This window comes from Schistocerca gregaria, chromosome 11, assembly GCF_023897955.1.
Source record: "Schistocerca gregaria isolate iqSchGreg1 chromosome 11, iqSchGreg1.2, whole genome shotgun sequence".
NCBI lineage: Eukaryota > Metazoa > Arthropoda > Insecta > Orthoptera > Acrididae > Schistocerca > Schistocerca gregaria.
Window position 1 is genome coordinate 59,295,275 of NC_064930.1, and position 26,746 is coordinate 59,322,020.

Consider the following 26,746-nt stretch of genomic DNA (forward strand, 5'->3'; position numbering starts at 1 on the left):
TTAGAACTACTTAAACCTAACTAACCTAAGGACATCACACACATCCATGCCCGAGGCAGGACGCGACCGTAGCAGCAGCGCGGTTCCGGCCGCGTATCAGGAACACGGCAGTTTCGTTGGTAGGTTTTTGGATGTATGTGGCGTTACATGTCTACGCACAGGCCATGTAATTCGCGTAAATAGCGGGCCGCTGATTTGTGCCCAGTGATGGCAGCCGATAGCGACCCGGATGGGTTCCATAGGATTTACATCAGGGGAATTTGGCCGCCGAAACATCAACATCAGTTCACTATAGTGCCTCACAAACCACTGTAGCACGGTTCTAGCTCGGGACACAGACAGTTATATTGCTGAAAGGTGACATCACCGTCGGGGGAGACATAGAGCGTGAAGTAATGGATGTGGTTCACACCTGTGATAGTATCTTCGTTTGTTTGATTGTAATTTCATTCTAACGAGCTGCATGGTCACCGATGGACATGTCCGAAAGAACAGTTACCATCTTCATATAGAGGGTGCGTCAAAAAAATGTATACACACTTTGAAGCGTCATAGAAAATTTATTTCCCGTTCTACAAGGTTAAATTTCTGGAAATGGAAAGCTTAAAGTCCAACTGGAAAAATAAATGTACTCTGAAAATGTGATTAATGTTCAAACTGGTGGTCTGCAGCATCAATACATTTCTGAGTATGAGTCACCACTGATTCCGTACATCGTACCAAAGTGTCCAATGACATTTCTGCACACACCGCCTGAATCACATTTGATGCAGCTCTCCATGCTACTCTATCCTGTGCAAGCTCCTTCATCTCAGTACCTACTCCAACCTACATCCTTCTGAATCTGCTTACTGTATTCATCTCTCCCTCTCACTGTGCGCGTCCTCGGTAGTATAGTGGTCAGTATCCCCGCCTGTCACGCGGGAGACCGGGGTTCGATTCCCCGCCGGGGAGATGCGATTTTTATATCGCAAGACTCACTCCAATCTTGTAGGTATGGCCCGAAATAGCACAAACTTAAAAATTGCTTCATCTTCCAAAGTGGCATTAGAATTTCTCTTCCAATGACGTCGTTATTTATGAATCTGGCCCTCCTGATTTAGTTCGTCTGCGTTATTTTTCATTTTAACCCCTTCACTGTGCATTTACTCTCAGCAGCTCCCGCCCTGTGCGTGTTATTTTCACCCGGTGCGTATATATATACGACTGTAGCAGTCTACCGTTATTATCGAGATAAAAATTGTCGGTGTAAATCGTTTCCTTTTTTTAAATCTTTATTCATAAATTCTTATTTTGTTCAAAAAAGGTACTTCATTAGGAGTGGCCACATGGGCACAGGTGATGCTTAACGTTCTGGACGCCCTGTGGAGGTTACGACTCCAGAAATCATTGATAAAATCCATGATATGCTGACGGGTTACTGAACTGTTAAGGTGCGTGGGTTTGGTAGTGCTGTAGGAATGTCGAATGAACGGGTACATAATATTGTTGTTGTTGTGGTCTTCAGTCCTGAGACTGGTTTGATGCAGCTCTCCATGCTACTCTGTCCTGTGCAAGCTTCCTCATCTCTCAGTACCGACTGCAACCTACATCCTTCTGAATCTGCTTAGTGTGTTCATCTCTTGGTCTCCCCCTACGATTTTTACCCTCCACGCTGCCCTCCAATACTAAATTGGTGATCCCTTGATGCCTCAGAACATGTCCTACCAACCGATCCCTTCTTCTAGTCAAGTTGTGCCACAAACTTCTCTTCTACCCAATCCTATTCAATACCTCCTCATTAGTTATGTGATCTACCCATCTAATCTTCAGGATTCTTCTGTAGCACCACATTTCGAAAGCTTCTATTCTCTTCTTGTCCAAACTATTTGTCGTCCATGTTTCACTTCCATACATGGCTACACTCCATACAAATACTTTCAGATAAGGCTTCCTAACACTTAAATCTATACTCGATGTTAACAAATTTCTCTTCTTCAGAAACGCTTTCCTTGCCATTGCCAGTCTACATATTATATCCTCTCTGCTTCGACCGTCATCAGTTATTCTGCTCCCCAAATAGCAAAACTTCTTTGCTACTTTAATTGTCTCATTCCCTAATCTAATTCCCTCAGTATCACACGACTTAATTCGACTACATACCATTATCCTCGTTTTGCTTTTGTTGATGTTCATCTTATACCCTCCTTTCAAGACACTGTCCATTCCGTTTAACTGCTCTTCCAGGTCCTTTGCTGTCTCTGACCGAATTACAATGTCATCGTCGAACCTCAAAGTTTTTATTCCTTCTCCACGGATTTTAATACCTACTCCGAACTTTTCTTTAGTTTCCTTCACTGCTCGCTCAATATACAGATTGAATAACATACATAGTTAATATTGGTCGCTTAGAAAATTATTTAGTGGTAGACCTAATGATATAAATATAATCAGTTTCATCATTGAAATACAATCGAACACTTTTGGTTTTTACCGATCAGTTGCATTTTACTCCTCCGGGGGTAACTGCCCCCACATTGGGAACCACTCGTCTAGGTGATACACGACGCCTCGATTTGCACGGACTGCACTGAAAAGCCCCACGCACGGTATGGACACTGCACGCATACCGCTTTTTACCTCGTCACCAACACCACCAATCTTTTTACTCCTTTCATACCATCTTCGGATGCTCTTCACATCAGGATTTTCTAGACCAAAGGCATTTCGGAAATGTCGCCGACCCGTCCGTAATAGGCGACCGTGTTCCATAAAATCACAAAACACTTTGACCTATCTCCTGCACAGACGCCGTAGCGACATCATCGGAGGTGAGTTCAGGGTATCATCTGGAGTGCCCCAGGGAAGTGTGGTAGGTCCGCTGTTGTTTTCTATCTACATAAATGATCTTTTACATCGGGTGGATAGCAATGTGGGGCTGTTTGCTGATGATGCTGTGGTGTACGGGAAGGTGTCGTCGTTGAGTGACTGTAGAATGATACAAGATGACTTGGACAGAATTTGTGATTGGTGTAAAGAATGCAAGCTAACTCTAAATATAGATAAATGTATATTAATGCAGATGAATAGGAAAAAGAATCCCGTAATGTTTGAATACTCCATTAGTAGTGTAGCGCTTGACACAGTCACGTCGATTAAATATTTGGGCGTAACACTGCAGAGCGATATGAAGTGGGACAAGCAAGTAATGGCAGTTGTGGGGAAGGCGGATAGTCGTCTTCGGTTCATTGGTAGAATTTTGGGAAGATGTGGTTCATCTGTAAAGGAGACCACTTATAAAGCACTAATACGACCTATTCTTGAGTACTGCTCGAGCGTTTGGGATCCCCATCAGGTCGGATTGAGGGAGGACATAGAAGCAGTTCAGAGGCGGGCTGCTAGATCTGTGACTGGTAGGTTTGATCATCACGCGAGTGTTACGGAAATGCTTCAGGAACTCGGGTGGGAGCCTCTAGAGGAAAGGAGGCGTTCTTTTCGTGAATCGCTACTGAGGAAATTGAGAGAACCAGCATTTGAGGCTGACTGCAGTACAGTTTTACTGCCGCCAACTCACATTTCGCGGAAAGACCACAAAGATAAGATAAGAGAGAGTAGAGCTCTTACAGAGGCATATAGGCAGTCATTTTTCCCTCGTTCTGTTTGGGAGTGGAACAGGGAGAGAAGATGTTAGTTGTGGTACGAGGTACCTCCGCCACGCACCCATATGATGGATTGCAGAGTATGTATGTAGATGTAGATACCTAAATTACGCTCATGTTACAAAGAGAGAGAAAGAGAGGAACGGAATCAGATATTGGCAGAAAACGTGCAGTCACAAAAATTTAAGGAGCGAAGCTACCACTAACAAAAACCCGCATTGACTTGTGGTAGCAATAATAAATTTTATGAGCTAAGCTACCATTTGCAACGAACTGAAAAGGTATACAGCAAACTTCATAGCAAATTTTTGAAATCGGGGAAAACTTCATTCTCACTCTGTGTGTTTTGATATTTATTATTATTATTATTATTATTGCACATTTTTGCCTTAAGACAATTTTTAACTTGATTACTACATAATTAATAAAGTTTTCTTGTTTCCTTCTTCTTTCTCTTTCCGCAATATCTGTTCATTCTTTTATTGGGTTCTTGTTCCCTTCACCCTGTCCGTATTTTCCTTTTTCCTTTCTTTTACTTGAAATTTCCTGTTCATAATTTTGTCTCTGAATTTGTTCTTTCATCTATCATTTCCTTACTGATTCCTGCTTGCTTTAAACCTTTTCCTTTTTCTTGAAACCAATGGTTGTTTTTGAATGAACTGTGTACTACAGGGTGTCCGAAACGTCTTTCACTGATTACATAAATTGATAACTCAGGCTAGAAGTAAGATACAAATTTGAAACTGGTGTCTAATTGTTTACAAAGTTTTTTTCACACATCAGCAAACGTCCACTTGAGTACCCTTGGTAGTACGTAGCACATCTAAGTGATATTAATTTCCGTCCAGATATTAGCCAACATCACTGGAGGGATCGATTCAACGACTGTGGTTACCCGTTGCCGCAGGGTTTCAAGATCTGGTACACGTGTTCGGCAGCCCTTGTCCTTGACATAACCCCATAAAAAGAAGGGAGAGCTTGGAGGCCAAACAGTTGGCCCATCACGACCAATCCATCGCCCAGGAAAGGTCATATCGAGATAGGCACGGACGTCCAAACCCCAATGAGGCGGTGCACTGTCTTGCTGAAACAAGACATCGGGGTGATACTGAAGCAGCTGAGGAACAGCATACAGTTGCAACAAGTCCAAATACACTGCAGATGTGACGGTAGCCTCAGCGAAGAAGAATGGCCCGATAATTCGATCGTGCAATAGCGCGCACCAAACATTCACCTTTGGACTGCCTCTGGTGCACTCCGTGACCTCGCCAGGGGGTTGTGAACCCCAAATGCGCACATTATGGCGATTCACTGCTGCACTGACAAAAAAGGTCGCTTCGTCGGAAAAGGCAATTCGTCTGAGATAACCATAATCGTCCTGAATACGTGACAGCATTTGGACGGCAAAGTCGTATCGACGTGTACCGTCATTGGGCAACAAGGCCTGAACGATTTGCACTTTGTATGCACGAGACAATAAACGTTTGTGTAAAATGTCATGGAGAGAGCTTTTTGGCATCTGTAATTCACGTGACGCCCTGCGCACCGATTTCTTCGGACTTCGCAGAAAAGACTGCCTTACAGCTCCCACCCTGTCTGCTGAGGTTCTTGGTCGACCACACCTCGGAATGTCAGCAACCGGTCCTGTGTTCTTCTCATACGAGGCTTTAATGCTCTTGACATCAGGTGGATTCCATCCAAATGTTGTCTGGAAGTGTCTCTGCTCTGTGGTTGGTGATCGTGTCTCGTGGTTCCACAGGACACACTGTGCTTTCTCCTGATTGGTTAACATGGCTTCTTGGGCACTGCACCTCATCCACTATTTACGCACTGCGAACCTAAAACATAAAAAAAATACTTTGCTAGTTGTAAACAATTCGACACAAGTTTCATATTTGTATCTTACTTCTAGCCTGAGTTATCAATTTATGAACATCAAAAAATCCTCTTTGTGAGTCTGATGCCGTTTATTCAGTTTGGTATTGTAGATTATTAACAATGTTAATTTATAAAACTGGCGCACTATTTCCTTACAGTGATTTGGCCTTTTGTTACATGTTCCGAAATATCACACGTTTCCCCTTCGTAGTTAAAACTGAAAAAAAAGAAACGTGGTGGTACATTCACAGTTCGCAATTTTTTGCATTTTCATGAATACAGTTTTCTTACGCTGCATTTGCCCATTTCCCACTTCACACATACACATACACACACACACACACACACACACACACACACACACACACACACACACACACACACCTAAAAATTAGTTGCGTCCACAAATTCGGTAATATAACGTACATGGATAACGAACGAATAAAGGTAAACGCTGTAGTGAGTGCAAAACACGTGAAAACTACAGTGCTGTTTCGCTTGTGAAGTACACAAAAGCGAGCACAGGAAAAGAGGGCATTTGTGAAGTTTTCTGTCGTTAACTTGAGGGAGAAGTTTCAGAGAATGTACTTTTGGCGCACGGCAATGTATGGTAGCGAAACACGGGTTGTGTCGAAAACCGGAACAGAAGTGTATCGAAGTATTTGAGGTGTGGTGCCATAAAATGATGTCGAAAATTACGTGAGCTGAAAAGATAACGAATAAGAAGATTCTCCACAGAATCGGCGAAGAAAGGAAGGTAGGGAAATATTGACATGAATAAGGGACAGAATGATTGGATATATATTAAGACACCAGGAAATACTTCAGTGGTACTACAGCGATCTGTGGAAGGTAAAAAGTGAAGGTTAAGAGACAGACAATAAATAACTGGTGACGTTTTGTACAGACGCTAAACTGAGACGAAGAGGTTGGCAGAGGAGAGGGATTCGTGGCAGACTTGTTTGCTAGGATCATCAACAGTTCACGTTCTTTAACTTACAATTACAAACAGTATTAATTCTTGTCGTTATTCGCCTCGTTTACGTCATTCTTCCTGTTCTTCTACGTACATGTGTTAGATTATAACGCACATCACCTTCACTAACACTAAGTGTATTCACGTTTTTGTGTTGTAGGAATCCATAGTCATCTAGCCATTCCGTGTGTTTTGTTTTGCTATTGCGGGATAGCTTCGTCTTTTGTTTGTTTCTCTATTCTTACTTTTTGAATTGGGAAGTTCTCATGTAGGTTTAGCCGCAGTGCTGTTTTTTCTGGGGGAACGCTCGGGGATGCGTATCCCTAAACTTTTTCGTCGACAAAGTAATTTTTTTTACGATGTTAAGAACTTGGAAGAAGATTTATTTCGTGGACGTAAATTTTTTATTTCATTTTTTTCGTGTTGGTAATTGCAATATGAACACTACCACTACAGTTTTTGATGGGAAAAGCGATGTCCTTGGTTCAAGTGGCTCTGAGCACCATGGGACTTAACATCTGTGGTCATCAGTCCCCTATAACTTAGAACTACTTAAACCTAACTAACCTAAGGGCATCACACAACACCCAGTCACGAGGCAGTGAAAATCCCTGATCCCGCCGAGAATCGAACCCGGGAACCCGGGCGAGGGAAGCGAGAACGCTACCGCACGGCCACGAGCTACGGACTAAAAGCGATGTCATTGACATGCTGTTAATGTAAGTTACACTGTGGTTTTATAGTTATTTCAGCTGTATTGAAACTTGGGTCAGTTGAAGCACAGGATACCACCCATCATCTCTTCTATTTCGGGAGCCAAACAAGGTTACAAAAGATTTTTGTAGTGTAGTTTCTATTGTTGTTGATGATAGGTGAGAATGGTTTTTGTTGTTTTGTCTCTTTTAATGGTGTTTTATAGGTAAAAATATGTGTTCGGTAATATTTCCTTGTATTGTTTTGTATGTCGGAGGGTTGATTAGACTCGCCTGTTGAGCTGTATTATAGGTCAGTTGAAGTGTACTATACATTTTCTTTTATTGTTCAGGGGTTGATGGGAATCACATGCTTCATTTGAGGTGATGTAAAGTGAAGTGTTCGACACCACATTCTCTTGTATGTTCGGATGTTTCCCGGTACCGCCTGATTCATTTGAGTTGAAAGTCAACTGAAGAGTCCGATACCACTTTTTTGTAGTTTTACATGTTGTTTATGTCATGGCTAGAAGCAGACGGGTGGTACCCCAGATATAAGTAATTTTCGCTGCATTGTATCCAATGTCGGAGTACCCGCAAACTTTTTTTTTTTAGAAAAAAAGCACTGGGTTTACGAGATGTTTCTGGTTACTGAATCTCACTATTTTCATGTGTGTTTCTATTGCGTTAGGGTGGTGGTTGTCTTGCCGGAGATGTTCTGTAAATGTTGAATGGCTGGTGTCATATTTCCATCCTCTTTTGTGTTTCTTACTTCGAACGTTCTGCCTGTCTGCCCGAAGTGTGGAGTATCACAGCCGTTGCACTGGAGTTTGTAAATGACATATTTTTGGTACATGTCATTGTGCTCTATCTTTTTATACATTTTTGGTATGCTATGACACACAGACTTGCAAGCAGCCTCAAGAAACAACGAATAAAAATCGTGTCAAACCTGGCAATTTCCCCACCCTAGATCAGCCACAATTCTATTATAGTACAGCAATAATTTTCACACGCAGTACTTAGGACATGTTATCTCCACACACACACACACACACACACACACACACACACACACACACTCACACAAACACACACAGAGAGAGAGAGAGAGAGAGAGAGAGAGAGAGAGAAAATCGCAGACGTTTCCACCACAAACAAAACAAACAAAAGACGAACGCATCCCGCAATACCAAAACAAAACACACGCAATGGCGATATGACAGCGGTTCTTCACAACGCAAAAACATGTATATATTTAGTGTTAGTGAAAGTGCTGTGTGGTAAAACCTAACACTCATATGTGGAAGAACAGAGAGAAAGTGGTAAACAAGAAAAAACAGTCAGTAACGATAAAAATTAATATCGTTTATAATGATGAGTTAAAGCATGTGAACTATTCATGACCCGAAGAGGGGGGGGGGGGGGGGAAGCATATTGTCTCAGTGACCACTGTAGATGCTTTGGAATAAAGCGAAAGGCATTAGGCCTTAGTAAGACTTTCATTACAGTTGCAAAGGATGGTTTTTAACCTATACAATTTGCAGGTACTTATATCATTAAAGGCGTAGGTACTCGGCAGTGGCCTTAAAATAACAAACATATAATCTAAATGAGGATGGCCAGATTCAGAAATAACGGCGTCATGGGAAAAGAAATTCGATTGCCACATTGGCATGTAAAGCAATTTTTAAAACAGAGCGGCAAGTGCACTCTTTGATGAGAAAGTTTATGCTTTTTCGGGTCATACCTGCAACATTGGAGGGAGTTTTGCGATATAAAAATCGCATCTCCCCGGCGGGGAATCGAACCCCGGTCTCCCGCGTGACAGGCGGGGATACTGACCACTATACTACCGAGGACGCGGTGTGTTTGTGTTGCTACTATACAGTTTCACAGTGTTCGGAAATGCTCTGATGGCATACGCTGTGTCATTTTCTTTTTAGTAGTGGCTCTTTGGTACAGCAGCGCAGAGATTTTATTGTGAATCACGACTGTACACATCTGCCAGCATACAAGGAAATGATTTGTTAATCTACATCCATTCCCCGCAAACCTCTCTCTGTGTGTGGCGCAGAGTATTTTGTGTACCAACGTTACTTCCATGGAGGTAAAAATAAGAGGAGTTGTCATGACGTCACAAACTTGAAGCCGACCCAAGTGAAGATCCGCCATGTCAGCTACCCCAAAACTTTCGCTTCTGGTAGTTTGATTCCGTGTAGTCGTGAAGTGTTTTGATAAAAAAAAAAACAAAAAAAAAATGCCGGCTTGCGTCGCATATTGGTGTACTAATCGTTCTTATTGTAGTGTAATGTTTAAACAAATCACATTTCATTCGTAAGTGGACTTATTTAACCACTTTTTTCTTATATATACTTGAAATCCTGATGCACTGTAAAGTTTTACAGTATGGTGTTATTTCTGTGATTTGACTTTAGATTTCGTATCAATCCAACGCGAAGAGCTCTCTGGAGGTGAGCCATACATTTGGTTTTCATTGTTTGGTTATTCCCAAGTAACTGAAAAGTCCTGTCAAGAAATATCCTGGAAATGGGGTCTCATGTTTTAATATGCGATAATTTAATATAAAAGTCATGTAACTTCATGTAGTTAATTACATCTCAAGTAAAATGTGTGGAAGACATGTTATAGTGATTAAATTATAAGTACTTAAAGGGTTACATATTTGTTAAAGCAAAGTTCCCTATCTATGTCCAGGCTATTTAGATCATTACATTAATCACTGTGTTGCCCTATAATTGCTGTTATTTACCACACTTAATGTCATTTGGTAGATTTAATTTAAAAACAAAGCAGATATGTAAACTACAAAGGTCCTGACAATCTTAAATTCCATACTTTTCCTTCGTAATTTAACGAATCTTTCACTTTGTTGACATGACAGCTGGCTTGTTTATATCATATCTGCATATATCTATGGGATCCCAAAGGAAATAAGGCAAGTTTCTTGCAAACATGAACATTTAAAATTTGCATTTGACTTGAAAATGCAACAAATACAAATCGGTGCCTTTAAACTATCAACCATTCCTTTTGGAGTTCTGGCTTTATCAATGATTGACACAAACACAATGAAAGTGAATAGAAATGGATTACGAAAGAACGCTTTTCATAGCACATACTTCTCAGTTATCCGAAGTGTATAAACAAAAAGGAATTACAGTACTGAGGCCAGAAGCGTCATGTTTTCGTGTCGTATTACTATATTGAATATGCATTTAAGACCAGAAAAACGTTTGAAGTTCCGTTCCTTATGGTATGTTGTTCACTAAAACAGTGCAACATTTACTACATAAAATAAATATCGCGTGCACACTATAGAAATAGCGAACAAGAAGAAATTGTAAAAAAACGTCTGCTAATGTTTTGGGGGATCCAAGATGGCGGCAGGCCCCGCCCACTGGCTTCAAAACAACGTACAGCGTAAGTATGTGGCGCTACCTCCCCTAATTCTACCTCCATGGTTACTTCCTCTTTTCCTGTTCCAGTCGCGTATAGTTGGGGGAAGAACGATTGCTGATCAACCTCCGTGTGGGCTCGAATCTCGATTTTTTTTTCGCCTGATACGTGTAGGAGGAAGTGATGTATAGGTTGACGTTTCTAGAATGTACGCTGTCGAAACTTTTACCGTAGACAATAACGTGATGCAGAATGCCACTCTTGTAGTGTCGGCCACTAGAGTTGAATAAACATCTCCATGTTCCTTTCGTGTTTACTAAATGAATCTGAAATGAAATGTGCTGTTCTTTGGATCTTCTCTATTTCCTCTATCAGTCATATCTGGTAGGGATACTTTAATGATTGAGCAAGATTCAAGTATTGGTCGAACGGGTGTTTAGTAACTTGCTTCCTTTGTTGACGGACTACATATCCTAAGGATTCTTCCGATGAATATCAGTCCGGCATCTGCCTTACTTGCGTTTAATTTTATGTGGTCGTTCCGCTTCGGATCTCTCTATACGCATACTCGTAGATATTTTGTGGAAGTAAATGCTTTCCGTGATTGCTCTGCAGTTTTGCAGTCCCACTATGGGCTCTTTCTGTCTATGCATTCGCAGTAAATTACACAACTGGCCATTAAAATCGATACACCACGCAGATGACATGCTACAGACGCGAAATTTAACCGACAGGAAGAAGATGATGTCATATGCAAATGATTGGCTTTTCAGAGCATTCTCACAAGGTTGGCGCCGGTGGCTACGCCTACAACGTGCTGACATGAGGAAAGATTCCAACCTATTTCTCATGCACAAACAGCAGTTGACCGGCGTTGCCTGGTGAAACGTTGTTGTGATGCCTCGTGTAAGGAGGAGAAATGCGTACCACCACGTTTCCGACTTTGATAAAGGTCGGATTGTAGCCTATTGCGATTGCGGTTTATCGTAATGCTATATTGTTGCTCGCGTTGGTCGAGTTCCAATGACTGTTAGCAGAATATGGAACCGGCGGGTTCAGGAGGGTAATACGGAACGCCGTGCTGGATCCCAACGGCCTCGTATCACTAGCAGTCGAGATGACAGGCATCTTATCCGCACGGCTGTAACGGATCGTGCAGCCACGTCTCGATCCCTGAGTCAACAGATGGGGACGTTTGCAAGACAACAACCATCTGCACGAACAGTTCGACAACGTATGCAGCAGCACGGACTATCAGCTCTGAGACCATGGCTGCGGTTTCCCACGACGCTGCATCACAAGAGCACCTGCGATGGTGTACTCGACGACGAACCTGGGTGCACGAATGGCAAAACGACGTTTTTTCGGATGAATCCTGGTTCTGTTTACAGTATCATGATGGCCGCATCCGTGTTTGGCGATATCCCCATTGGAAGCGCGAATTCGTCATCGCCATACTGCCGTATCACCCGGCGCTATGGTACGGGGTGCCATCGGTTACACGTCTCGGTCACCTTTTGTTCGCATTGACGGCACTTTGAACAGTGGACGTTACATTTCAGATGTGTTACGACCCGTGGCTGTAACCTTCATTCGGCCACTGCGAAACCCTACATTTCGGCAGGATAATGCACGACCGCATGTTGCAGGTCCTGTGCGGGCCTTTCTGGATACAGAAAATGTCCGACTGCTACCCTGGCCAGAACATTCTCCAGATCTTTCACCAATTGAAAACGTCTGGTGAATGGTGACCGAGCAACTGGCTCGTCACAATACGCCAGTCACAACTCTTGATGAACTGTGGTACCGTGTTGAAGCTGCATGGGCAGCTGTACCTGTACACGCCATACAAGCTCTGTTTGACTCAATGCCCAGGCGTTTCAAGGCCGTTATTACGGCCAGTGGTGGTTGTTCTGGGTATTGATTTCTCAGGATCTATGCACCCAAATTGCGTGAAAATGAAATCACATATCAGTTCTAGTGTAATATATTTGTCGAATGAATATCCGTTTACCATCTGCATTTCTTCTTGGTGTATCAATTTTAATGGTCAGTAGTGTAGATATGTGAATGAGGGCCAATTCTCACCACACCAAGCCTCGGTCCACAGTAGGTCTTCATGCATTTCGATACAGTTTTCTACTGCTGTGACTTCTCTGTATACACTGATGCGACAAAGTCATGCAATACCTCCTGATATAGAGTGTCGGACGTCTTTTTTCTCGGCGTAGTGCCGCAACTCAACGTGGCATGGACTCAAGTCGTTGGAAGTCCGCTGCTGAAATATTGAGATATGCTATATTTATAGCCGTCCGAAATTGCGAAAGTGTTGCTGGTGCAGTATTTGTGCACGAAATGACCTCTCGATTATGTCTCACAAACGTTCAATGGCGTTCATGTCAGGTGATCTGGGTGGTCATATTATTCGCTCGACCTGCCCAGAATGTTCTTCAAACCGATCACTAACAATTGTGGCCCAGTGAAATGGCGCATTGTCATCCACGAAAATTCCATCGTTGTTTGGGAACATGAATTCCATGAACGCAAATGGTCCCCAAACTACCGAACAACATAACCATTTCTAGGTTCAGTTGGACCAGAGGACCCAGTGCATTACATGTAAACACAGAGCACTCTGTTATTGTAATCCCTAAGTAATTAGTTGAATTTACAGCAGATTTGTGTGACTTATCGCGTAATCGAAACTTAGCGGATTTATTTTAGTACTCATGTGAATAACTTCACACTACTCTTTATTCAGGGTCAATTGCCACGTTTCGCACCATACAGAAATATTATCTACATCATTTTGCAAGTCGTTCTGATCATCTGATTTCTTTACAAGGCGGTAAATGACAGTATCATCTGCATTGTCTCCTATGTCGTTAATATAGATCAGGAACAATACGGGGCCTATAATACTTCCTTGGGGAACGCCGGATATTATTTTCATTTTACTCGACGATTTTCCGTCTACTACTACGAACTGTCATCTTTCTGACATGCAGTCACGAATTTATTTTTAACTCTTGGTCTGTTTGCGAGTGGAACAGGAAAGGAAATGACTAGTATTGGTACAGGGTACCCTCCGCCACGCACCGCACGGTGGCTTGCGGAGTATCCATGTAGATGTAGATGATGAACAATCATGCGAAACAATATTGAACAGTATTCATATTTCCAATACAGAATTGCCAACGTTTAATTTCTACCCTAAAAAGGGATATCGTAAAAAAAAAACTCGTTATAGTGAGATAACTGTTCTGTCCGAACCTAGACCATAAAAAGTGAACGATAGCGTGGTGAAGACATAAAAATAAAAAATCCACTACTGCAAACCTAGGCAAAGACTGTCTGACATGAGTACATGTCGTCGTCAAAATGCAGTCTGTCCCACAAGATCCGATGAGTACGACACTTATTACATCGATAAGTGCTGTTATACATATACTGAACTGGCAATGTACTCGTGTCAGATAGTCTTATATTCTGACAGAATGTAACTTTTGCAGTGTTACTTGAAAATGGCTCTGAGGCAGAAATTGTAATCGTAATAATAAGTATTTTATACAGTCAACGGCGACTATGATGTTTTTTTAAGAAATATTATATGAACGTGAATCCCAACTACGAGAAGTTAATCTATGCAAAAACGTTTATATGTCAATGTTTATAAATATGTAATATATTCACAACGACGGTTATGTACTTCTCAAAATAGATAGACAAGTAATTGTATTTTATTTATGAAATGTATTACCCAAAGATTATTTTGCATAAAGAGATCGACATATGCTTTGCTACAAGTTGTTAGAAGAAAATATTGTTCTTTAGAGTAGTTGGTTGATCGAGTCTGACGTGCGATGATGGAAAACGAGCTACGATTGTTTTATTGACTTGTTTTGTCAAGTGAAATGACTGAAAATGTATGTGTAATTCTACAGAAGATCCACCATATTTCACATTGTTATTTAAGTAGTGATCCGATCATGCTCTAGACAATTATAGAAAGATGAACCACAGAAGAGAACAACTAGCCCCCAACAGACAGTAAAGAAGAGCAATAAAAATGATGAGTATTTTTATTATTAACAGAACTGATTATTAAAATTCGAATGTCCCTGTCACTCGGTGCAGCGTGTCGCTATCTCAGTGTGGCAAGTGCTGTGAAAATGTGACCAGACCCCGAAAATACTAACTTCCTCCAAACATCAGCATGTTTAACATTGGGCAACAAGAGGGTGGGGATAATGAGAGTATGCAGTTGCAGGGCTACTGACCAACTGTTGAATGTCGGCTACCCCTTCCACCCTTCACTCTAAAAAACATTGGCACAAGCATGGTTGTTTTGGTTGTTTTTATTATTATTATTACTTATTTTATGGTCTTCATTGGACCACTCCAGTCAAAAATACGAAGTTGTAAACAAGTTGTTACACAGGGATACAATTTGGCTCAACAATAACTTAATATGATATTTGGGTAATACAATTATTAGAAATATTAAAATATTATATATATATATATATATATATATATATATATATATATATATAAAATATAATATGAAATGTGTTTTGCTCTTCTGTCTGCCCAAAACTTCTTCATTCTGTAAGATATTTTCTTTCTTTCTTCATCTGAGACCACTCTTCCTGTACTCCTTTTATAGATTTTCATTTGTAGTCTGGTTCGCGGGTCTTGCAGTATTCTGGTTTTCTCTGTCTTGTTTTTTAGCTCATCTACTGTAATTTGGAGTTCTTTTATATCTTCCTTACTTTCTGTGATCCACTTAATGTCGCTCTTGCTATTCCACAATTTTTGTATTTTTTTTTTATTACTAATTCTGTTTTCTGGAGTTATCATCAGATGTCCAAAGAATGATATGCGTTTCTTCCTGATCGTGCTCATGACTGGTTCTATTTTCTTATATACTGTTTCATTTGATGCTGTCCTCCAATGTCCATTTATTTTATACTGTTTATGTATACCTGCCCTAATTATTCTTCTTTCTATTTTTAGTATTCTGTCAATTTCTGCTGTATAAGTTGTTTTGAAGATAGTTTCAGCTGCATACGTTATTTCTGGTTGTGTAACTGTTTTATGGTGTTTTAATTTTGCATCTACAGGGTGTCACCAAAAGGTACGGCCATACTTTCAGGAAACATTCCTCACACACAAAGAAAAAAAATAAGTTATGTGGACATGTGTCTGGAAACGCTTACTTTCCATGTTACAGCTCATTTTATTACTTCTCTTCAAATCACATTGATCATGGAATTGAAACACACAGCAACAGAGCGTACCAGAGTGACTTCAAACACTTTGTTACAGGAAATGTTCAAAATGTCATGCGTTAGTGAGGATATATATGCATCCACCCTCCGTCGCACGGAATCCCTGATGCCCTGATGCAGCCCTGGAGAATGGCGTATTGTATCACAGCCGTCCACAATACGAGCACGAAGAGTCTCTACATTTGGTACCGGGGTTGCGTAGACAAGAGCTTTCAAATGTCCCCATAAATGAAAGTCAAGAGGGTTGAGGTCAGGAGAGCGTGGAGGCCACGGAATTGGTCCGCCTCTACCAATCCATCGGTCACCGAATCTGTTGTTGAGAAGCGTACGAACACTTGGACTGAAATGTGCAGGAGCTCCATCGAGCATGAACCACATGTTGTGTCGTACTTGTAAAGGCACATGTTCTAGCAGCACAGGTAGAGTATCCCGTATGAAATCATGATGACGTGCTCCACTGAGCGTAGGTGAACGAAACTAAAATGAGCTCTAACATGGAAATTAATCGTTTCTGGACACATGTCCACGTAACATCTTTTCTTTATTTGTGTGTGAGGAATGTTTCCGGAAAGTTTGGCCGTACCTTTTTGTAACACCGTGTGTAGATTGGCTTTTTTTGTTGGATGTAGCTTTGGTAATGTAATTTTCGTAGTTCAGTTTTTTTATTCTGTTCTCCTATGATGGCTTCTCATTTAGATTGTATGTTATTATTTCACCTAAATATTTAAATTTATCAACAATTTTGATTTCCTGTTCTCCTATTGAAATTTTCTATGCAAGTGGTGGATCAGTTAGCACAATCTCCGTTTTTTCAAATGATATTCGAATGCCTACTTTCTCTGCTATTTCTTGTAGTGATTTCACTTGTTGCCTGGCTTCTTGAACGGTGTTGGCTAGGACAGCAAGATCATCAGCGAATCCCAAGCAGTTTAATATAATATCATCTTTTGCACTTGTTTATTAAGATAGAACTTGGCGAGTTCCTTAGCTAAATTTGAGGGAATACAATAAAAAAATGGCAGTATTTCTAGCAATTACAAGGCACGCCTGACATGGGAAGCTTTCCAGCGTTTGTCGCTCACGTGAGTGGGCCCGTGGTTTGACCGGCTGCAGAGCGCAGTCCAGCCAAGCACGGTTTCTGAGCCCACAGGTAAAGCCGGCAAACCACAGAGGGTTGAGCAACGCGAGGCACACGGGGAAAGACCCATCACAAAGAAAAAACATGAAAACAAAACAGAAAGACTGACATCGCGAATGTGGACGGAAGCGCGTCCAAGAAAGAGCACATTCCGCCATTTCGACGCGCCCATGGCCATAGTCTGCAGACCTGTCTCCACAACTGTGTTGCTGAGTGAGAGACTGACAATGGTAGGCGTACACTACAATTTCATATCGTGCAAAATAACACTTTCTTTACGCAATGTTACTTATAATCCATCTTGATTGCAAAAATGTTTATCCACATGCGCGCCGTTTCATTTACAATATTAAAATTTACACCGTCTGCTTCTTCAAGTCTCTCTCAATTCTGTTTTCAATCTGTCCGAATACGTGTGTGTAGTGGAGATAAAATGTTACCTAGAATCAAATGAAAATTAGAAGCTTCTCTATTTAACTTATCTTTCGTTTTATATGCTGCTCGAATTTGAGTTTTAACCGATAATACTTCACTTTTACATTTCACTATTTGTGCTGCGTTTGAGATTTTCCTGATTTTTACTTTTGCGTAACTAGGAGTAACCCCTGCATCGAAGCATGTTTTCCTAAATTTTACTTTCAAGTTTTCTTTCATTATCTTTCTCGTAATACGTAAGAGACAAATAGCAAAACGTAAAAGTGAAGTATTATGGGTAAAAACTCAAATTCGAGAGGCATATAAAACGAAAGATAAACAGAGAAGCTATTAATCTTCATTTGTTTCCAGTAACGTTTTATCTCCACCACACATACGTATTCGGAGAGACTGAAAACAGAATTGACAGGGAACGAGAAATAACTCTAAACCGATATCAGAAGAAGCCTATTAACCTAGGAGTAAATTTTAATATTGACAATGAAACGGTGCGTATGTGAATAAACATTTTTGCAATCAAGACAGATTATAAGTAACATTGTATAACAAATGATTGCGGTATCTCATCAGACATTATGTCTGTTTTTGGTAAACATTATTTAGGTTTAGCGACCTTGTTCCGACTATGATTTTAAAACCTGTTTCATGACACGTGTACTTCTGAAAATTTCGGACGAATGATTGTCAAATGCTGCGTTTTAGTGAATCGCAGTTTTTTGGGCGTTACGCTAAAGTGATCTACTAAGCGCAGATATAACGAACTATTACTGTCCCTATATTAACGTATTTTTTGGACGCTCTAAGTAAAAATAAAAGATGCACCACAAAGCAATTATCCGAATAGTACGGAAATCGGTAGATGAGGCTACATGTGTAGACGAACAAATGATTACAATTTAAGAAAAACTGGATGATTTATTGAAGAGAAAGAGCTTCACAAATTGAGCAAAATAACACGTTGCTCCACCTCTGACGCCTATGGAAGCATTTATTCAGCTTGCCACTGAGTTGCTGCGTGTCCTGATGGATATTGTGCCCAGTTTTGTTGAACTGGCGCGTTAGATCACCAAAATCCTGAGCTGTTTGCAGGGCCCATGCCCACATTGTTCCAAGCATTCTCAGCTGGAGAGAGATCCGGCGACCCTGCTGGCCAGCACGAAGAAAGGCAGAAGAATCTCTCGCTGTGTGTGAATGAGCTATACTTGTTGCTGTCGTGGTCTTCAGTCCTGAGACTGGTTTGATGCAGCTCTCCTTGCTAATCTATCCTGTGCGAGCTTCTTCATCTCCCAGTACCTACTGCAACCTACATCCTTCTGAATCTGCTTAGTGTATTCATCTCTTGGTCTCCCTCTACTATTTTCACCCTCCACGCTGCCCTCCAATGCTAAATTGGTGATCCCTTGATGCCTCAGAACATGTCTTACCAACCGATCCCTTCTTCTGGTCAAGTTGTCCCACAACCTCCTCTTCCCCCCCAATTGTGTTCAATACCTCCTCATTAGTTGTGTGATCTACCCATCTAATCTTCAGCATTCTTCTGTAGCACCACATTTCGAAAGCTTCTATTCTCTTCTTGTCCAGACTATTTATCGTCCACATATCACTTCCATACATCGCTACACTCCATACAAATACTTTGAAAAACGACTTCCTGTTTCTTAAACCAATACTCGATGTTAACAACTTTCTCTTCTTAAGAAGCGCTTTCCTTGCCATTGCCAGTCTACATTTTATATCATCTCTACTTCGGTCATCATCAGTTATTTTGCTCTTAATCCCAAATAGCAAAATTCCTTTACTACATCATCTTACTGAAATGTAGGCCCAGGATGGCTTGCCACAGACAGCACAAAACGGCGCGTACAACATCGTCTACGTACCGCTGTGCTGTAAGTCTGCCTCAGATGAGAGCCAAAGGGGTCCTGCTGTGAAGTGAAATGGCACCACAGACCATCACCCCGGGTTGCCGGACCTTATGTAAAGCGGCTCTCAGGTTGGTACCCCACCGTTGTCCAGGGCGTCTCCAGACATGTCTTCATCTGGAATCTCATTGACTGGTGCACGATTGCCTTCAGTGATGAGTTCTGCTTCGGACTCAATACCAATGAACAGTGAAGACACGTTTGGAGACACCTCGGGGAATGGTAGGATACCAACCTGACTATCGCCCTGCATATGACCTGACAACCATTGGAAGGTGGCTATAATTTCGCACCTTACATGCATCCATCCACATACAGGGTGATTCAAAAAGAATACCACAACTTTAGAAATTTAAAACTCTGCAACGACAAAAGGCAGAGCTAAGCACTATCTGTCGGCGAATTAAGGGAGCTATAAAGTTTCATTTAGTTGTACATTTGTTCGCTTGAGGCGCTGTTGACTAGGCGTCAGCGTCAGTTGGTAGCTTTTTGTGTTATTGAGTACGGCAGAATTGAATCGACGACATTTGTTCAGCGTGCATTTCGAACGAAGAATGGTGTTAAACCTCCTGATAGGTGGTGTATTAAACGTTGGTATAAACAGTTTACAGAGAATGGGTGTTTGTGCAAAGGGAAATGTTCTGGACGGCTGAGAACGAGTGATGAAAATGTAGCACGCATCCAGTATCTGGAGATGTCAGAGAATTGGCTGTTCCCTCAGCTCGAACAAGAAGCACAACATTTCATATTTCAGCAGGATGGAGCGCCACCACATTGGCACTTATCTGTCCGTAACTACCTGCACGTCAACTACCCGAGGCGATGGATCGGCCGCCAGGCAGCTCGTGACGGAGCACTTCATCGCTGGCCTCCAAGAAGCCCTGATCGTACCCCCTGCGATTTTTTCTTATGGGGGTATGTTAAGGATATGGTGTCTCGGCCACCTCTCCCAGCCACCATTGATGATTTGAAACGAGAAATAACAGCAGCTATCCAAACTGTTACGCCTGATATGCTACAGAGAGTGTGGAACGAGTTGGAGTATCGGGTTGATATTGCTCGAGTGTCTGGAGGGAGCCATATTGAACATCTCTGAACTTGTTTTTGAGTGAAAAAAAACCTTTTTAAATACTCTTTGTAATGATGTATAACAGAAGGTTATGTTTATTTCATTAAATACACATTTTTAAAGTTGTGGTATTCTTTTTGAATCACCCTGTACTTTACCATGACCTACAAACACAATTAGGTGTCATGTGATAGGTTGTACATCGTATATATAAAGGAAACTGACTGTCACGTATGCCTTGTAAATAATTGATAACGCTTATTGCATGAAAGGTGACGGAGTGTCTTTATTATAAAAACGGCGTAGTGAATGATTACCTATAATAGTAGAGGTTGGAAGGGCAAGTCTTCAGGTCCAGATTGTATACGGATTAGGTTCCTTTCAGATTACGCTGACACAATAGCTCCCTACTTAGGAATCATATACAACCGCTCGCTCACCGATAGATCTGTACCTACAGATTGGAAAATTGCATAGGTCGCACCAGTGTTTAAGAAGGGTAGTAGGAGTAATCCATCGAACTACAGACCTATATCATTGACGTCGGTTTGCAGTAGGGTTTTGGAGCATATACTGTACTCAAACATTATGAATCACCTCGAAGGAAACGATCTATTGACACGTAATCAGCATGGCTTCAGAAAACATCGCTCTTGTGCAACGCAGCTAGCTCTTTATTCGCACGAAGTAATGGCCGCTATCGACAGGGGATCTCAAGTTTGATTCCGTATTTCTAGATTTACGGAAAGATTTTGACACGATTCCTCACAAGCGACTTCTAATCAAGCTGCGGGCCTATGGGGTATCGTCTCAGTTGTGCGACTGGATTCGTGATTTCCTATCAGGAAGGTCGCAGTTCGTAGTAATAGACGGCAAATCATCGAGTAAAACTGAAGTGATATCAGGTGTTCCCCAGGGAAGCGTCCTGGGACCTCTACTGTTCCTGATCTATATAAATGACCTGGGTGACAATCTGAGCAGTTCTCTTAGACTGTTTGCAGATGATGCTGTAATTTATCGTCTAGTAAGGTCATCTGAAGACCAGTATCAGCTGCAAAGCGATTTAGAAAAGATTGCTGTATGGTGTGTCAGGTGGCAGTTGACGCTAAATAACGAAAAGTGTGAGATGATCCACATGAGTTCCAAAAGAAATCCGTTGGAATTCGATTACTCGATAAATAGTACAATTCTCAAGGCTGTCAATTCAAGTACCTTCAGTTGGAAAGACCACATAGATAATATTGTGGGGAAGGCGAGCCAAAGGTTGCGTTTCATTGGCAGGACACTTAGAAGATAGAACAAGTCCACTAAAGAGACAGCTTACACTACACTCGTTCGTCCTCTGTTAGAATATTGCTGCGCGGTGTGGGATCCTTACCAGGTGGGATTGACAGAGGACATTGAAAGGTTGCAAGAAAGGGCAGCTCGTTTTGTATTAACACGTAATAGGGGAGAGAGTGTGACAGATATGATACGCGAATTGGGATGGAAGTCATTAAAGCAAAGATTTTTTTCGTCGCGGCGAGATCTATTTACGAAATTTCAGTCACCATCTTTCTCTTCCGAATGCGAAAATGTTTTGTTGAGCCCAACCTACATAGGTAGGAATGATCATCAAAATAAAATAAGAGAACAGAAAGGTTTAGGTGTTCGTTTTTCCCGCGCGCTGTTCGGGAGTGGAATGGTAGAGAGATAGTATGATTGTGGTTCGATGAACACTCTGCCAAGCACTTAAATGTGAATTTCAGAGTAGGCATGTAGATGTAGATGTAGATGGAAATGAAATGGCTGGCAGAACTGAAGCCCTGGATGGAAGGCCCGTACAGGTGTGTTGGTCCTGCTTAAACACAGGAAATACCAAGACGGACGTCGTAGCACGTAACTTCTGGAGCACAATAGAGTCGCCACCGGCCGGTTTGTAGCCGAACGGGAAGGATTATATTTCGGAAACTACGAAAATTTTGGATGCAGGTGAGAGGAACGAACAAGTGGCACCTCGGAAACCATGCAGTGTGGGTTATTACCAAGGATTTTTACTCAGAAGCGTACCATTGTATGAGTTTAGTTTTTTGCTCGCATGCTTTGCGCGCTGGACGACAAAAGACTAAAATATGGTTGTCAGTGTTCAGAAGAATCTGTAGAGAGGGAGAATATTCCGTGGTTTCGGGAATATGATTCGCTTTCGGAATTACGATGGTGGGGAGCTGAGCGTTGCTGGGGAGGTCAGCGGTGGCGAGACGAGGTCTTCCGTTGTGAGCGCCCGTGTGTGACGGTCGCTCGGTATCAGCTTTGTTTTTCTACAGACAGACTTGCTGTGTGTTTGCTCTCAGGAGAGTTTATAGTTAGAACAGTTAGGCACAGCACTGCTGCAACTCTGGACCTCACCTCTGGGTTGGAAGTGGTCGTTGACTACGCAGCGTTCAGTAATTGAGAGCACTTCCTGTGTCTATACTTACGTTGAGATGTTACCGGAACTGCGTCCTTGTGACTGGCAGTTCGCGTTTCTCGTCTGCAGAACACAGAGAGGAGAAGACAGTATTAGAGAATATTAGTCAGAGGGGCGTCTTCTGCCGTCCTAGTGTTTGAAAGAGTTTTTATTTTGTGGCTGGAGTTCTTCCATCGTCGCGGAAGAGTACGAAAACCATCACTTCGATGGTAATATCGCAAATTGCTTATTAAGGCTATAAAAGGTTAATAGCTGTGGTCACGTTAGTTTATTTCCACTGAGGTTCCGCACCACCGTAGATCATCTTCGAAAGTAGTGTCTTCTAGTGTTTGGTACGTAGATGATGACAGTCATTTCGCGTTATTGACATTAGACCATGCAGTCATAATAAGAGGCAAGGTTGGGCAGTTGATTAGTAATTTTACTTAAGAAATGTAAATTTTGTAATATAAAGGTTTTTTGTTTATTCTACAATAAATATATAAGCAGAAACAACATTTATCATTTAGTAGTATTATTTGCCTTCATCATTCATTTATGTTTAGGCTGTAATTTATATGTAAAAAAGAGCATTAAGAGATCCTAAGATCTGCTTCAGGGGGTAGTCAGACAGGGCCATATCACCATTTTCATTGTAATTCTTCATGCTTTCCCGGCGATCTGTTGACATCTTGGATATTCGGGAATCCAGCTGGATGTTCGCGTCGTTCTCGCACGATATTTCAACAGTGTGCCTCGCTGTCTTCTTCAGGTACTACCTGAGACTGGTCTTTGGGTCTTTTTTTTTTCATTCTCTGCCCTGAGGGGACAGAGCGGGCTGTTTTAGGGCTTGCTATTTGCCCTTTTCAGCCACGGGTTCATACAATTTATTTTTAAATTTTTTTTTTTTTTACATTTTTCTTGCTTCATAGTGCAAGTTTTGTTTTGGTCATTATCAATTACAGAGATCTTTAGATATTTTAAACAATTACTAAGGTTTTTAGATATTTTAACATTTACTGTGGGATTTTAACATTTACAATGATATTTTAGCAGTTTTTGTGATATTTGAACAATTACAATGCTGTTTTAGATAATTTCTGTTAATATTACATTACAGTTACGATTTTTTTTATTAATTAATTTTATTAATTTCAGGTTTGTTTTGCAGTGCATTTATTCTTGTCGTTAATATTTAACAATTACAGATATCTTGTAGTATGTGTGAGTTCTTATTCTTACTATACATATGCATTTGTCTTAGGTTTCTTATTTGTTGTACAGAGCGAGGGAGGGGGAGTGGAGGGGGTGGGAGTTGTTTTTGGTGTATTTTGGTGGTTCTGCGTGGGCCATGTTCTTGTGTACTTGGTGGTGTTAGTGTTTTATTCTTGGGTCCTTTCGTCTAGGTGTGGGGGGATGGTGGTGTTTGTTGTTGGTGGTGACAGGATTGGGGCGAGATCGGGGTACTTCTTCACTGTGTTGTGGGCGATTGTGTGGGAGGGTGTTGTGTACTTGAATTTGGGTTTCCTTTTGGCTCTGTGGTTGACTGTGATTAAGTCCTCCATGTCCGGTCTTTTGTTTAGGATGTGGTTTCCGTATCTGGCTCTCATTTTGGCCAACCTTGTTTCTGGTCGCTCTATTCTGGCTGCCTCATATACTTCATTGCTTGGTGTTAGAAACTGTAGCCTTGCGATACTTCGTATTAGCCTGCGTTCTGTGCTGAACAGTCTTTTTGCAATCGGTGCATGTATGCCTCCCAGGGGGGCTGCAGCATACTCTAGCACTGGTCGGATGAAAGTTTTGTAGGTGTGTCTTGCTGTTTGAGTATTAGGTTTTGTCTGAGTCGGGTTTTGTTAAGGAGGTACGTCAGGTGGGTTTTCCAGTTGAGATGTTTGTCTAGGTGTACTCCTAGGTATCTAGCTGTCTCATTTAGTTGTAGGGGGCTATTCCAGAGGGTCAGTCGGATGTCCTGCTCGTTCTGTTGTTTCTTTTTTGTTAAGTGTCTGTGTCTGAAGAGGACTGTCTGTGTCTTGGTTGGGTTTGGTCGTATCCTCCATTTTTCCATCCAGGTTTCTAGGCGGTGGAGGTATGTGGTCAGGCTGCGTCGTCTGCATATAGTCCATTTCTTCGTGTGGAGTCGTTACAGTAGGTATGTCAGCAGTGTATAGTGTGTACAGTAGTGGGGACAAGATGCCACCTGGGGGACGCCAGCTTGTGGGGCAAAGGCTTCTGAAACCTGATTGGCGACGTGCACCCTGCAGGTCCGGTTGGTGATATATGTTTGGATTATCCTGACTACTTTGGTTGGGATGCCGATGCTGATTAGTTTGAACAGCAGGCCCTGGTGCCATAGTTTGTCGAAGGCCCGTTCTACGTCCAGGAACACTGCGAGTGTACAGTGTCCCTGGTTGAACCCTTTCGTGATGCTGTCTGTCAGTTTAAGGAGAGGGTCATTAGTCGAGTGGTTGTGTCTGAATCCTGCTTGTCTGAGGGGGAGTAGGTTTTTTTGTCTCGACGTAAGTCCTTATGCGGTCCGTTATTATTCGTTCGTATGTTTTCCCTATCACGTCCAGAAGGGATATGGGTCTGTATGATTTTGGGTCTGTCCTCTGTTTGTAGGGTTTAGCTATCATGATAGTCTTGCTGGTCTTCCAGTTAGTAGGTATTGTCTCATTGTGCAGGCAGTAATTAAAGATAAGGGGACTATGACGTGAAGGGGGGCTCTTTGTAGGTGAATTCGTCTAATTTCATTCTGTCCGGGGGCGGAGTTGCGTCCTGAGAAGATTGCGTTCTTTATTTCTGCGTCTGTGATGTCTTTGGTGAGGGCCTGCTGTTCTTCAGTTTCAGTTGTTGGGGCGTTTATCATGGTTCCTAGTTGCATTTCTGCTTGTCGTCTGAATATGTCATCAAATCTGTTGTCGTTCGGAAAAGAGTATACGTCTTGCAGTGTTTCTTTAAAGGCTGTTGCTTGCTCGAGGGGGTCTGTTGAAGGTTCATTGTTTACTGTCAGGGTGTTGGTGTGTGTCTGGCGTTGCCCTGTGAGTGTTTTGAAGCTACTCCAGAACTTGCCCCCGTTCCTGTAGTCCAGTCTGCTGCATGTGTCGTCCCATTGTCGTTGTCTGTGTTGAGATATAAGTCTTTTGATTTGGGCGTTTATTCTGTTCCATTGTCTTTTTAGGTCTGGATTGTCGTCTCGTCTCATCTGTCGCTTTAGTCGTTTCTTCTGTCTTATTAGTTCTAGTGCTGCTTCTGGGATGCTGGGTTTCCAGTTTTCTACTAATTTGGTGGGGATTGCTTCCTGGACCGCTTTCGTGATAGCCGTTTCAAGTTTGTTGGTGATCAGATGTAAGTCTTCTTCGTCAGTGATGGTTATAGGAGTGGATAGCTCCTGGTTGATAGTGTGGTCGATCGAGTCCAGTATTTATGCCTGGGAGGAGCTGGGCGTTCCCTAATCGGTCCGCGCCGGGTCGAGTGTTCCATCTGTGGTCCGCGCCCGCCAGACGCGGCTTCAACGGACCCCTCCAGTCGCGGATGTTCCGACTGCCGTCGGCGCCGGGTTTGGCCGTCCTCAACGGTTGTGGTTGTCATTTGAGGTGTGTCAGACCCGATCTGAGATGTTGGGTACTCTATCTCATGACTGTTCCTACGGTTTCCACTTCTGTTGCTTGCTGGGCGTTCCCTAACCGGTCCGCGCCGCGTCGTGTGTTCCATCTGAGGTCTGCGCCCGCTGACGCTGACGCTGTAAAGACGAGCCGATCCTTGGCTCGAGAATGGTGCAGTCTAGACAGATTTGTCATTCCTGCGGTTCCTGTGGAAGAGAAAAGAAAAATATATTAACACACTTGTCGATTTTTCCATG

The 26,746-nt window shown here is 42.1% G+C and overlaps 1 long non-coding RNA gene and 2 other non-coding genes across 3 annotated transcripts in view; 2 read left to right on the plus strand and 1 right to left on the minus strand.

The window, feature by feature from the left end:
- Positions 1-26,746, plus strand: part of LOC126295413 (uncharacterized) — a 129,264-nt gene that overhangs the window by 53,163 nt on the left and 49,355 nt on the right. The gene's annotated exons all lie outside the window — the stretch shown is intronic.
- Trnad-guc (transfer RNA aspartic acid (anticodon GUC)) lies at positions 883-954 on the plus strand. Its single transcript has one exon. It is a non-coding gene; the product is annotated as a tRNA-Asp (tRNA).
- Trnad-guc (transfer RNA aspartic acid (anticodon GUC)) lies at positions 8,975-9,046 on the minus strand. The gene has a single exon. It is a non-coding gene; the product is annotated as a tRNA-Asp (tRNA).